The 14,374-nt window shown below is 45.4% G+C and overlaps 1 protein-coding gene and 1 pseudogene across 1 annotated transcript in view; one reads left to right on the plus strand and one right to left on the minus strand.

The window, feature by feature from the left end:
* Ror2 (receptor tyrosine kinase-like orphan receptor 2) overlaps positions 1 to 14,374 on the plus strand; it is a 241,140-nt gene that overhangs the window by 63,057 nt on the left and 163,709 nt on the right. The window lies entirely within an intron of this gene.
* Positions 6,336 to 7,182, minus strand: LOC102003479 (annotated as a pseudogene).

Here is a 14,374-nt window from a genome sequence, read left to right on the forward strand (position 1 = left end):
TGTATATGTATATGTGAGTGCATATGTGTGTAAATGGTTGGTGTGTACTGTGTGCATGCATACATTTATGTTTGTGTATGTGCACGTATGTGTCTTTGTGTATCATTTCCTGGTATGTGTGTACCTGTGTGTGTTTGTGCATATCTGTGTATATGTGATGTGTGGTATATATTGTTAGTATGTTTGTATGCGTGTGCATGCATTTTTGTATGTGGTTTCCTGGAGTGTGTGTCTCTGATCCAGGTGTCAGTGGGTAAAGGAGGTCTGGGGATAGCTTGGGGATTGCTCTGAGGAGCTTGGTCTCTGGGGATGCCTTTCTCTCCTCCCTTCCTCCCTCCTCCTCCACAGGACAGGAGAGGGCCTGCCTGTACCCTCTGCTGTGGGCCAGGTGTTCTCCTTGCTGCTCTGCTGCAGAGTAAACTCATTTTCCTAAGTGTATCTGACATACCCACTTGCACTGTGCCTGCACCCGGGTGACCGATGGGGATAGACATGGCAGCCTTTGTATGCTGGCACATGGAGGAAGTTGCAGGGTTCTTTGGCTCTCTTTGACAGACAAAGGGGGCCCAGAAAGGGACATTCTCCTGGGGTCCACTGTCATGGCAGTGATCCCTAGGTCCTGCTCTGACTGCTGCTCCTCAAATGTTTACAGAGCCTCACTGGCCTGCTCTCTCTGTGGCTGTGTGTCTGTGGCCCTCTCTGTAAGGCTGTCAGCAGGTACAGCCACTTATTTACCTGATTAATTCCTGTGCTTTGTTCCAAAATGTGTTCCCTAGGGGGAGTCAGGGCATCCTGAGGTAAGGAGCCCAGGCTTACCTGGTGGTTTGGGTAGCTCTTGTCTGTGTCCTACAGCTGCGTGCTGGGGTGGGGCTGTGGTTCTCCTTGCTCTCTCTGTGAAGAAGCTGCTCGTTTCTGGCTCTGGAGAGCAGAGAACAGGAAGATGGGCTTGGGCCAGCTTCTTCCTGCTGTCTAGAGACTGTGGACTCACCCAGAGGCCACCTTCAGGGCTGAGGCAGAGGATGTGGTCTCCTGCAGCACTGCCAGGACATGTGCTGTCCCCAGAGGCAGCCGATCCTCTGCCAGGGTCCCAGCTTTGTACCAGCACTCAGAGAGGGGAATATGAACACAGCTGGGCAATAGCATTGTTCTTTTGAAGTGCTGTGAGAATCGACAGCCTATAAGCACCCACGGGTAAGTGTCCTCCCTGCTGGAGGGTCCTGGCCAGCTCCCCAGTAGCTGCAATGTGTAATTTACCAGATGTGTGTCTGTCTGGTATGGTCTGTGTATTGTATCATCCCCATAAAAATCATATCTCCATCAAGGGCAGGGCTCTAGGAGGGCTCTTGGGGTGGTGTTCTGACTCTTCATGTGTTCTGGGGCACTTGTTGGTGAAGAGGGGACACTGCTTTGACCCTGCAGGGTTTTGTGAGCTTTGGCTGTAGGATGAACACTGGATGAGCCAGGCACAATGCCAGCTGTACGTTTTGCCTGGATGACCACTGTTGGCACTCTGGGCTCTCAGTGGTCATTGGTCACTTTTTCTTTGAGGGAAATCTGGGGTGGACATCACCCACAGGATTCTGGACACTACTGGCAGAGAAGGACCTGGATCCAGATGCTCACTAACTGGCAGTCATTCTGGACTTCTTTTCCAGAAGTGGGGGCCAGGTCCCCCGGGAATCACAGAGGCCCAATGTGCAGCTCAAGGCCTTCTCAGGCAGGGTGTGTGGGCTTAGCCCCTCTGAGGTCTGAACTGAGCTTGCGCGTGGTGTGGCCTGTCTTTTACGTGAGTCCGTCTGCAGTCAGCTTCCGGCATCCCTTTGTGCTCCAGAGAGAGGGCTGCGCTCTCTGTCTACCTGTCTGCTATCCTCAGCTGTCGGTCCTCACAAGGACTCCCTCAGAAGCAGACCTATCCTAAGGGTGGGAAAGCTGGGTGTCCTTGACAGCTCTGTCCTTGGACTCAGCCCTGACTCACCCTTGGAGCTTTGGCATGGATGTCCCGAGGCCTCAAATGTTTCTGCTTAGAAAGGACAGTGAGTTTCTAAGTGAGCCAGGACCCCCGGACCCCCTCCTGGGTATACCACAATGATAGTCCAGTGCTGTCCTCCTTCTCAGCCCACTGGGGCTGCTTCATGCTCGGTCCACAGCCAGCCTTCATATCTCTGGCCTTTGTTTCCTCCCACCTGGGCCACCCTTCTCCTGCTGCGAGTCCACCTGCTTCTCAGTGTGGCTTTCTGTTTTTAATTTGATGAAATTTTCCTCTGGTGATGAAGTTTGTCACCTTTTTCCTTGGTATGACACCACTGATTTGCCCCATAACCTTGATTGGCACCCTAGAGGACTTCATTGAGTGCCTGTGTACATGTGGGTGGGATTGTCTACTGTGTCACTGGTGAGGTTATTCTGATCTCAAACAAGGTACTACACTTGAACATAGATTGCAAGTTAAGCAGCATAGTTTTAGTTGCTGTTACTGTTAGGTAGCTTGATTATCATGTCCTAGCCCTCCACTTACTTTTGGGGTGCTTATTCTGATCACATAACACTGTACTGGACAGGGCAGGGCTCCCCAATCCATGCAGAACTCTAGTGCATACACAGAGGCCCAAGTGGCTCCAGCTCCCAGCCTGTGTTTGCCCTGATGAGAAGAGCAGCTTCCTGAGGTGCAGAGTCCCCTCCAGCTTCTCCACTCACTCTACAAATGAACTGTGTTACCCAGAGGAGAGGATGTCAGGAGGCAGCCGAGGGTGGTGGAGCCCAACGGTGTTTGCTGGGGCCTGGCCAAGTGGAAAGCTGAGGCCCCTCAGGAATGATGAAAGAGCCAAGTGTTGGAAAAGAACAGGCCTTTATATGGGTGGTAAAATGATTAGAAAGTAATAAGAAAAATGCAGGTTTGTACAGAACATTGTTTTGTTTAATCAGATCTAAGCCATAAAGAAAAAGAGAAGTGCCCTTAGAAGCATTTTTTATAGGGATTACAATATACATGTGCACATTTCTCCCATTCAGTTTACAGGCTTAAACCAAAGGGGAAGGGTGCAAATAAGTCTCTATTCTTGGTGTCCAATGAGGTCATTCTTCTAATAGGAACCAGAAATAGATCGTGAGTACAGGCTCAGCAAGAGGAAAAAATATCCAATTGTGTGGCTGGCACAAAAGTCCAGATAGAGACAGACCTTTCTAGAAACTGAAAGGAGATGCCTGGAATTTGATCACCATAGAAAGGAGAAATGAGGATCCAAAGAGAATAAACTCTGTAGTTTTTAAAGTGGTGTTTCTGGGGATGGCATGGTAAAGTACAGAGGGTCCAAGGTTATATGTCAAAGCCTCGGCTTGAGACAGGATTAGGAACACACCCATTGGGGTGGTGCTGTCATTACTCCTGGGGGGTCTGAAGAGGGATGGTCTCAGGGAGGCAAAGCCTCTTCATCTACACAACAGGGATGAGATTTGTGAACTTTTCTTCTTGAGAAAGGAAGACAGATTGAGAGACTTTTTCAGTAACACATCCTAACTTCCCTTGGGCCGTGTGGATTTTACCTTTTTTTTTTTTTTTTTTGCAGCATTAAACATTACCATTTGTCAAAAATGGAGGCTGTTTGAATATTTTTAAGTGAGTCTGACGTGGACTAGAGTTTTACTGATGTTGAAACAATTTCAGTTTTCATACTTTGATGGGAGTCTCTGAACATGGGCTTCTCTACATCACCAAATGCCTGGATCATTAACTAGAGAGGTGTTTAATAGTCTTTATTTTTAGAGCAGTACTTAGGGGGCAGGTACAGACAGTTCTCACATACCACTTCTCGCTCTAACACTGCCCCCATAAAGTGGCATATTAGCTGCAACGTTTGAACTTACATCCATACCTCACTATCATCTAATGTCCAGCTCACATTAGGGTTCACTCTTGTACATTCTGTGGGTCTGGACAAAGGTATGACATGTTTCCACTGTACCCATGTGTCCACCACATGCCACATAGGGTAGCATCACTGCCTAAACCATCCTTGTGTTCCATGCGTTCACCCTGCCACTCCAGAATCCTGACAACTTCAGGTCTAAGTTGTCTTCCCTTTTTCAGGATGCTGTGGAGTTGGTCTTGACCATTATATAGTCTTCATATTGGCTTCTTTCACTTAATAAAATGTATTTAAGTTTTGTCCACCCTATTTCATGGTTTGATAGGCTTTTATATATATCATATATATATATAGTATTGACTACCATTCTGTCAACTGGATGATGTACAGTTTGTTTATCTACTAATCTACTGAAAACATCTTGGTTACTTCCAGGTTTTGGTAATCATGAATAAAGTTGTTACAAACATCCATGTGCAGGTTTTTGTGTGGATCTAAATTTTTAGGTCCTTTGGGTAGATATGAAGAAACGTGATTGCTGGATCATATGGTAAGATTGGTTTTATAAGATGCCACCAAACTGTCTTCCTAAGGGACTTCCCCATTCTGCATCCCTCCAGCAATGAGTAAGGGTTCTGTTGCTTCACATCTATCATTTGGTGTTGTCAGGAAGAGTTTTCAGTGAAGACCTGATTGAATATCTGAAAGGGACCAAAGAGGACAGAATTCTCTTTCTCCCTGAAAATAAAATTTTAGAATGTAAAATCAGTGTTAGTAAATGCACATAGCATGACATCAGGGGGTTTCAGATGAGGCCAAGGCTTGGTGTACGTATGAAGGTGGAAGACAACGAAGCCAGACTTGGGAACCTCCGAGGAGACTCTTCAAGGGTGGTGGAAGAGCAGTGCAGAGATCTTAGGTTGGTGCAAGCATCGTAGGTTCAGGGAACAGCAAGACTAGTTTGAGTGACCATGGGCTGTGCTGGGGACTGGAGCTGAGGAGTTGGGCTGGTTGGGGGAGATCTTGAGGCATTAGGACATTGGCTTTTATTCTTTGTGATTGGGCAGCTTTTGGAGGGCTTTGAGCAGAGGAATGTTGTGGTGAGGTTTCAAGGTAAAAAACACCCACTAAGAAGTATTATCTAGTCAGCTAACATCTAAATTAATACCTGGGAAGAACAGTTTAAAGGAAGAAATGTTGATGTTGGCTCACGGTTTCAAAGGTGTCAGTCCATGGTCAGGCAATTCCATTTGTTTTAGGGTTTTGGTAAGCAGGAAAGCTGCTTACCTCATAGAGGCCAGCAGCAGAGAGGAAAAAAATTAGGAAGAGGTTAGGCCAAGGTACAGTCCCATGATCACTCCCCCATGACCCATCGTATTCATGTAGGTCCAACCTCCAGGAGTAGCCCATGTAGCTGTGAATCCCTGGATGAAGTTACACCCACATGTGCTGATCACATCCCATAGGCCCCACATCTGAACATGGGGCTGCATCTAGGATCAATCCTCTAACACGCTAACCCTCTTGGGGGAATTTTTAGAATCAAATTGTACCAGGATGGAGTTTCAGTTTTGTAAGAAGAAGAGAGTTCTGAAGATGGATGGTGATGGTGGTTGCTCAGCAATGCAGATGTACCTATATGCTTAAACATGGTTAATGTGATAAAGTTTTGTGTTACATATATTTTGGTATAGTTTGGGATTGAAGGAGACCCTCTGAAAAATTGCATGAGGCAGAGGAAAGGATGTGGCTTGGATGACAGGGTGGGGGTGCGGAAGCTGGGGTCTGGGGTCTGGGAATGCATTGGGAGGTAGAATGCACAGCCCTGGGGGATGAGCGAATGCTGCACATGAATGTCTTCTGAAACACAGGTGGGCATTAGTCTGGTTGCTCTGAGATGCAGATTCCAAAAGGTGATGAGGTGTGCCAACATGTGTTAGAAAGATCTGAGTGAGGGAACGGGGCAGCAGGTGGGAGAGGCTAAGGGTGGGTAGGTTGTGATGAGACCTGACCTGGGGAAACAGAGGAGGGTGAAAAAGCAGTGAAAAACCCTGTGTGCTGTTCTGGGTGCATCAGATTTTGGTGTTGGGGTTTCCCCAAGTTAATGCTAGCCACGCAAGGAGACGAGTCTAGGTTGCAGTCTGGTCGCTGACTGTGTCTACCCCCATAGTCTGAGACCCAAGAAGCGTGTTTGTGTTTTTGCTACAGGTAGGCTTTTTAAAAAAAATGCTGCAAATTTTATTTAGTACAGTTAGTCCCAACATTTAGCACAAAAAGTTTACAGAGGATAGAAAGTGTATCAATAAAAGCCAGGCTTTACCCAAAGAAAACAGAAAATGTATTATTTATTCAAAATATTTTACAGTTGAATGATAAACTGCAATAACTTATTCTGGGGACCTAATGATAAGAGAAAGGAAGAGAAGTAAACAATAGTCTAGAGAGGTCAAAATCCAGCTGGTAACGGAGAAGTCAGTAGACACTAAGACCAGCAGCCTTTCTTGCTTTTTGCATTAGTGCCCTCAGCTAGAACTGTTTATGGGAAAGAAAATGTACACACTTCAGGAAGACATCCAGGTCTATGACTCCCCACCTCAAGGCTTCTCCCAGGTAAAAGATGGTGTCTTCAATAGCATTTTCCTCTGCATAAAGATTGAGGATCTGTTTATATAGTGGGGCTGTGGGAATGATAACTTCAATATCATTGTTTTCAGATTGATTTTCCATTTTCTCCAGAGTAGAACTGAGTTCTTCATCCTTCTTTTTTAAAAGTTCTATGTTGTTATCAACTTCAGCTACTTCTTGAGCTAAGTGGGTAACCATCTCTTCCAGTTTCTGGTGTCCTTTCAGGTCTTCCTTAATCCTCAGTTTCTTTTAAGGCATATAGCTCTGCCTGGGCATGATCCATTTTTTCCTTCATTCACTATCTTTGTTTGTCACTGACTGATGAAGTGAGAGCGGCCTGGATGGTGTCCTCATTGATGGTGCCATCTCTGCTGGGACCAACAGTGGTCACAGGAGGCTGGAAAGGATATTGGAAGCTTGTTGTGGCAGGGTATGGGCCATCAGGTGGGTATGGACACCTTGGGTAACTACTGGGATGGGGAGGATATCTAGATGGGTACACAGAGATTCCACCAGGCATGCCTAGCATGTAGGAGGTATTTGGTGGCCCTGTTGCCTGGTATGGTAGGTAGGATGCTGAAACAGTAGGATGAGAGAAGACTGGAGATTCATCTCCAAACACCACAGTCATGACCTGAATAAGCCCCAGCAAGTTTGACTGAGAGTGTTTCCATTCATAAAGGCAAGGGTTCATTAGTTCCCTAGAAATGCCATCATTAAAAACATGAATCCAATACAGGTTTGAGATCTTTGTATAGAATAATAACATTGTATAGAGTAATAACATTTGTATAGCGTGATAAGTGACACTTTCACATATAGTTAGGTCTCTGTACTTGTACTTAGACACCATTGTCTTGTGCTGGGTCTCTAACACCACCATGAGGGCCATGTGGTGACTCCCATCCCCCTGGCAGAGGATCAGCCACTCTGGGACCACCTCAGGCCACCCCAGACAATCGCAACAGGTAGACTTTTAATTTTGTATTTGGCATCTTTCATTGATCAGAAGTTGAAAAATAATTACTGGTATATTTGTGACTCTACTGTATAGCACAGATACCAGACCCTCACAAAAGTGACATGGAAAGAAAGGGATCTGCCATTTTCGAAATCTTAGCATCCACCCCGTAGGTGGTTTTATTAGGGACCAGGTATTACTCTGAACTCTTCATATATAGTGACCCATTTATTCTACTGCAACCCATTGTCAGAGTTTCCTCACTTGATAAATGAGGAAACTGAGGCACAAAGAGGAGAAGGGACTTGCCCAGGGTCATAGGTGACAGGGCCAGGAGATGGGAATTATTTCTGTGCTACAGTGCTGCTCTGCAGGTGCCAGGCAGAACTGCAGATGTCAGCTGGCCTGCACTTCAGGGCACACAGTGTGTACTCCCAGGAATGCAGTGAGGATGCACTCATTTCACTTTTATCATGAGTTTCTGTTATGTGTCCAGTCAACCTGGGCTCATCACAGGAGCCCTTTAAGTCTGGGCCTAGAGGTCAGAGGTTAGACCTATGAAAAGGATTTGAGGTGCTGGTGCTGGCTTTTGATGGAGAAGTACACAGGGCAAAGCATGTAAGCCTCTAGGAGAGGCCCCAGGTGACCACAAGCTAGGAACAGGGATGTCAGCCCTGTGCCAGAGAACTGAATTTGGACAACCTGAAAGACCCTGGAAGTGGATTCTTTCTCTGAGCCTCGGAAAGGAACAGTCTTGCTGACACCTTGACTTCAGCCTTTTTTAGGACCCTAAGCTGGGAACCCAGCCATGCTGTTCTTGAACTCCTGACCTACAGACTTGAAGCTAATAAATAGTTGGTGTTTTAAGCTGCCAAGTTTGAGACTGTTTACTATGCAGCAGCTGAAAATTGGAATACTGAACACAGATGTCTTTTGAACACATGAAAAATACAGATGTAAACATCCTGTATAGAACTTAGCAAGAAAGGCATGGTAATATGTTAAGAGGATAATAATAAAAAGGTTTATCCTAGGAATTTGATGGTTCAGCATTTCAATACTGTAATCCACGCTAACAGACTATAAGGAAAAATAAATTCAGTGGGTGCTATAAATGCTTGTGCCAAATTTCAGAGTTATTTTGCTGCTGAAAAAAATAGCAAAATAGACCTAGGTAACTTGATAAAAGGAATCTTCCAGAAACCTCCAGTGAATATTATACTTCCAGGAAAGCATTCAGTGGACAAGGTACAGATATTTGTTCTCACTGTTACTGCCCAGTGCTATTTTGGGAGCCTCAGCCAACAGGATGATTAGGAAAGATCGGAAAAAATTGTTATGATTTGTAGGTAGTAGAAACTGCTGTGGAAAATTGAAGAGAATCAGCTGACAATTCTGAAGCCTAAGGAGTGCTCTTAGAAGGTAGCTGGATCTGAATTAACGTGAAAACCCTATCAACTTGGTGATCAAAACCAAAAACTGAAACACCTAGAGCTCATCTAGCAAGAAGTACATGACACCCAGGAGAATAAAGGCAGTCACCTTTGCGTAAAGACCCCAAAGAAGGCCCAAGTGGAAGGAGAAACTATGCTGTTGTCTAGGGAGATTCAGATTTGTGAAAATGACAGTTCTTGCCAAATAATCTATTAACTAGTGCATTGTGAATCAGAACCTCAAAAGGCATTTTCACGAAACCCAACAAGCTGACTCTGCAGTTTTATGGAGAAGCATGAACCCTAAAAAGGCCAAGGCCATTACGAAACTGAGCTATAATAAGAGAGAGGTATCTCACCAGATACCAAAGCATAATTATCTGAAGTCTGTTTTCTGTTGCCACGGAAGCCACAGAGTTGGGTAATGCATTAGGCATGAAGGTTGCCCCAGTTTTCTCAAGTCTGGTGGGCACATCTGGCAAGGGCCTTCTCACTGGGGGACACTGCAGACTCTGGAAGGGGTGCGAGACATCACAGCAAGAGAGACAGACATCCTATCTGGGGCCTTTCCACCTCTTCTTAAAAAGCACAGCCCCATCATATTGGGATCCCACCTTCAAACAGGGTAGTTGGATTAAATTCCACCCTCCTAGTTCCTCACAATGAAATTTAAATTTCAACCTGAGTTTTGGTGTAGGTATTCAAACTCAAGCAAGATACTCACCCTCTAAGAATTGGAACCCTGTGGTGTTGGTATAGAAATACAAAACTGTGACAGCCTTAATTGTATCCCACTTCCTCACGTGCATATACTGAAGTCCTGACTCCTACAAACTAAAAATGTAACTGTGTTTGGAGTTAGGGCCTTTAAAGAAGTAAGTAAGGTCCCTGGTCCTTAGTTAAGGTGGACCCTAATCCAGTTGACTGATGTCTTTATAAAAAGGGGAGTGGTTAGGACACAGAAGCATACAGAGGGACAACCATGGGGGACTCAGGGAGAAGGTGGCCCCAGAAGAGAACTACCTGCCCACACCTGAGCTTGCAACTTCCAGCTGACAGCACTGTGTGGTGATTAACGTCTGTTGTTGAAGCTGCCCAGGCCAACTGGCACAACAACTAAGCAGAAAACAAGTACAGGAACCAAGCTGTGTCAGAGTGTGGTAAAGTGTGTCTATGTGTGTTGGATAGTTCTTCCCTCATCATGCACAAAATAAGTTTTGAGTAAAATATAGATGAAAGATATTAAAGTGCATGTAAGCAACAGCTTTAGAATCTTGGTATAGAAATTTTAGTGAATATCAAAGAAAAAGGAAGAAAAAAGAAAAAGTTGCATGGGAGAAGATTGCTGTATTCCTTATCTAGAAAATTCTCATTCCACATAAATATATCTTTGAGTGCTTTTTTCTCTTACTTTCCTGAGAATTTTCCACTGTAAGGTGCAATTCAGCTGTCTCTGCCGCACTCTGCTGTGGGTGAAGACATCTCTACTCAGTACCCCATGGGGTGACTGACCTTCACAGTGTAGGTTTGAGACAGGGACCTTCACTGTATCCGCCTGTGGGTCTGAATAGTGTAGCAGCCCAGCAATTAGGCACTGGGACCCCTGGAACTCCTGCCCAAAGTTTGGGAATAGGGTCCAAACCCAGCAGCTCATGAGTATTCTGGGAGCACTGAGTTATCCTGCCTGGTGCGAAGCTTCACTGAGTCTTAGCTTCACTGGCAAACCATCAAGATGGAGTGTTTCATTGGCTGGAGTGGGGGAAGAAGGCCCTGGTTCTTTTATTTTATTATACTGCCTTATCCAAATTATTTTGTGATCGTGTTTCCTAGGAGCTTTTCATAGACAGAACACAAAGCAAGAAATGGACAGAGCCATAAACATTAAAAATTCCCTTGGCAGGAGGATCACTGCAAGTTTGAGGCCATCCTGGGGCACAAAGTGAGTTCGAGGCCAACATGAACTGCATAGTGAAACCCTGCCTCAAAAAGACATAAATATAAAAAAATAGAAAGTTTCTTGGTTGGCAACCTGTCACACCCTCTTCTCCCTCAAGCTGGAAACAGTGTTATTTTGGGTGAAGAAAGGAGTTTTTGCTTCCAATGGAGAACATAGCCTGCCAGAAGCCCTGGGGCACAGCCATCTCCTCTCTTGAAGGCCACCGTTTTCTTCTCAGTCATTTAGTCTAGTTATCTTTCGTCTCTTTGCTCATGGGACACACACTTCATTCTGTCATTTCTGAGCAGAGGGCACGGCTGAACTGGCTGTGAGAGCAGTGTGCTGGAGATGTACGGGTAAGGAGGAGAGAAGCTTTCTGTTTCACTCTCATCCCAACCCTGCCTTACTTGTCCTGCATAGGACAGACACTGGACCAAGAAGAAGTCTTTCTGGTGTCTCCTCTGAGTTGCTGGGCTTCACAGGAGGACAACAATTCCAGAGGCAACAGGCTGTGATCACTGCCCAGCTCTTTCTCCCACATCTATCCTTTCTAATGCAGATCATGGATCATCGCCCTCCTACATCAATGTTGTCTGTAGTCTGTTGTTTGTACCTTTAAATGTGTACCCCCTAAACCTATAATCAGTTATACTCTAAATGGATCTTAAAAGTATAGAGAGTGACTTACTGGGAGGAAACCTTCAGAAGAGTCACCAACTGGGGAAATGCAAATTAAAATCACAAGGGGGTACCATCAAAGTCTTGCTGTCAAAGTCCCAAAGTACAGAAATTTGACAATACCGAGTGTTGACAAAAATGTGTCCTAGAAAGAAGAAAATACTGAAGGGGGTTAGTAGGCATGCCTGGTCACTCTTGTTCTGGGGGCAGGTTAGCACTTGCTGTCTGGAAAGTGGAATTTTTCCCCTCTACTAGGTGAAGCTCATTCCCAGGCATTTATCAGACAACCCCCCCTACCCCCCGACACACACACATGCACAAGGACACTGTAAGAGGAGGGTCCATAGCTTTATTGGAAGTTAAAAAACAACAGCAGACAACCCAAATGACCACTGATGGAGAAGTGGAAAATTTTTGATTTGTTTATTAACTGGAGCCACATGTTCCAACTGGAGCCACATGTGATGGCTCTCACAGTGTGGTGTTGAACAGGAAGTGGAACTCATAGGAGACATGTGACTTGAGATTATTTATGTAAAGATCATACCCCTGCAAAGCAATTTTGTACATTGCTTTGGAATGATGGAAGGGAGGGGTACTATGTTAATATTAGTTTAGAATCATGTGTGTGTTTGGAGCGGGACTTGAGGAAGGAATAGTGAAATAAGGGAAAGAAACTCCCACCCTCTCAGATGTCAGTACACCTTGTGTTTAAAATTGAAGAATAAATTAATTCTAGGAACAATGGAGGTTAAGAGCAGGATCTATTTATTGGGGAAAGAAAGCTTCTCAAAGAGATAGAAGGGGTCCCAAGAGGGTTGCCAAGGACATTGCTTTATAAGGAAATTCTATAGAGCAAAACTGCAAGGTGAGAGGGGTTCAAGGTGGCAGAAAACTATAACCAACTAATAAGATTACAAGTATAGTCAGTTAGGTAACATTGATCCAATGGGAAATCACAAGGTAGGCATGATTTGGGACAAAATGGTGGTTAGCCAATAAGTTAAATATAATCACATAGGTAATATTGATTAAATGCGGATCAGATGGGAAAGCAAGTCACATAGCAAGGGTGCAGGAAAAGAACAGGGGTTTTTCCTGGAGGGGGTTGGTCAGTGGCTCTCACAGGCTCCCCACCCAAGGTGATTGACAGCTATTTAGAGTATTAATCACTGCTGTTCATCCCTAGAGGCAGTATGTGGGTGTGGTCGGTCCATCTTTTGTCTTGAAGTCTAGCCTTTGATGAGTGCTCCTCCCCCCTACGTTGCAGTGTATTCTCATTTTTTGCCCTCACTCTGGAGGGCCTGTCCCTGTCTAACTGCCTATGATATTTCTAATTTAGCTGTCTGTAATAGTAGGACATTCACTTTTTAGGGGATACAATGAAATACTATATACTAAAATAAAGTATTTCCAAAAATGAAAAACAAATGAATCTCAGAGCTTTGGAATAGTTGGATATTAGAAATCTGTTGCTCAAGGACTTTATTCTTCCCACGCATAGGTCAGGGGCCAGGATGGGAGGTTGTTACTTGTGGCAAAAAGTCTGGGCCCTCCTCCCTCCTGCCACCCACTGGGTCCTGCTGGGCCTTGGAGTTTGTGGGTCTGCTCTGGGAGCTGGGAGGTTAAAGCTGTCAAACTTCAGATTCTTGAAGAGTTGGAATTTCCTGACTGTCCTCAGAGCGAGGGTAACAGAACCGGATGCTGTCTTTCCACTGTCTGCAGGAATTTGTGTGTTGCCAGCACTCTTTTCCCGCTGATTTTTAAAGGTAAGTAATGAGTTCCTGACCCGCGGTAAGAAGAAAGATGCCCCAGCAGGTAACGTTATCTTTTCCTTTCATCTGCTAATCTCCCAGCTGTGAGCAAAACACCCGGAGCCCAGAGCAATTACACCCCTTCCCACCCCCAAGCTGGAAAACCTGATTCTCCTAAGGAGAAAGAAACATCCCAGGAACAGAATTTGGCTTGTGTCTCCGAAGAAGTAGAGATCAGTAATCTCCTCCTAGCGGGTGGGGGTGGGTACAGCCTTGGAGGAAGCGGGGAATCTTTGATGGAGCAGGAAGAAGACCCACTTATTTAGGGAGGTGAGGGAAGGAAGTAAATGAAGAGCCTGGGTTTACACCAGTCTCAGTAATACACAGTGTGATGTAGAGTCCAGTGCAGAGTCCAAGCTGTAGATGCAGATTGCGGTGTGGAGTCTATAGTGTAGACAGAGATTGCTATGCGGAGTCTGAAATGTAGACAGACAGTGACAGCCACCAGCACATGCCATGGGTCCAGTCCAGGCCAGCCAGGACTCACTCTGCACCTCTGAGTGGAGGGGAGAAGGATGCACAGCCCCCACTGGGGCAGAAAGTGCAGTGGTAGTGGAGGATTGTGGACCTGCGCACCAGCACCCTCACCTGTGGCTCCCACTCCTCTCTGGATGGAACCCCCTCAAGAATGACTATTGTTTCATTCTGAAGGTGTTATTGTGTATGATGAGGCAATAGCCTCCTTTTAAAAAGTAACCATGTTGCTGTCATTACACCCAAACTCATCTTTAAATTTTTTTATTTTTATTAGTCCATGTTTGCAGTACATAATGATTCCATTCCCTTTGTGGAGTTGTTTGTGTACATGATAGGTCTTCATTCTTTTTACATCCCCTTCCCTTTCCTCCCTCCATCTCTTTGGCTCCTTCCACCCCCAAGATTTATTTATTTAGTACTGGAAATTGAACTCAGGACCTTGTGCTTAGCAGGTAGGTGCTGTGCTCCTGAGCTGTATCCCTGGGCCCTCAGTCAGGATTTGAATGTTGGTCTTCCCACGGGCTGGTTGATTAAAAGGCATCTACATGGTTCTTCCTGAGAAAACTCACGGCCTGGGGTGGGGTCTC

The sequence above is a fragment of the Chinchilla lanigera genome, unplaced genomic scaffold, assembly GCF_000276665.1.
Source record: "Chinchilla lanigera isolate Chin_1 unplaced genomic scaffold, ChiLan1.0 scaffold00114, whole genome shotgun sequence".
In the NCBI taxonomy this organism is placed as follows: Eukaryota; Metazoa; Chordata; class Mammalia; order Rodentia; family Chinchillidae; genus Chinchilla; species Chinchilla lanigera.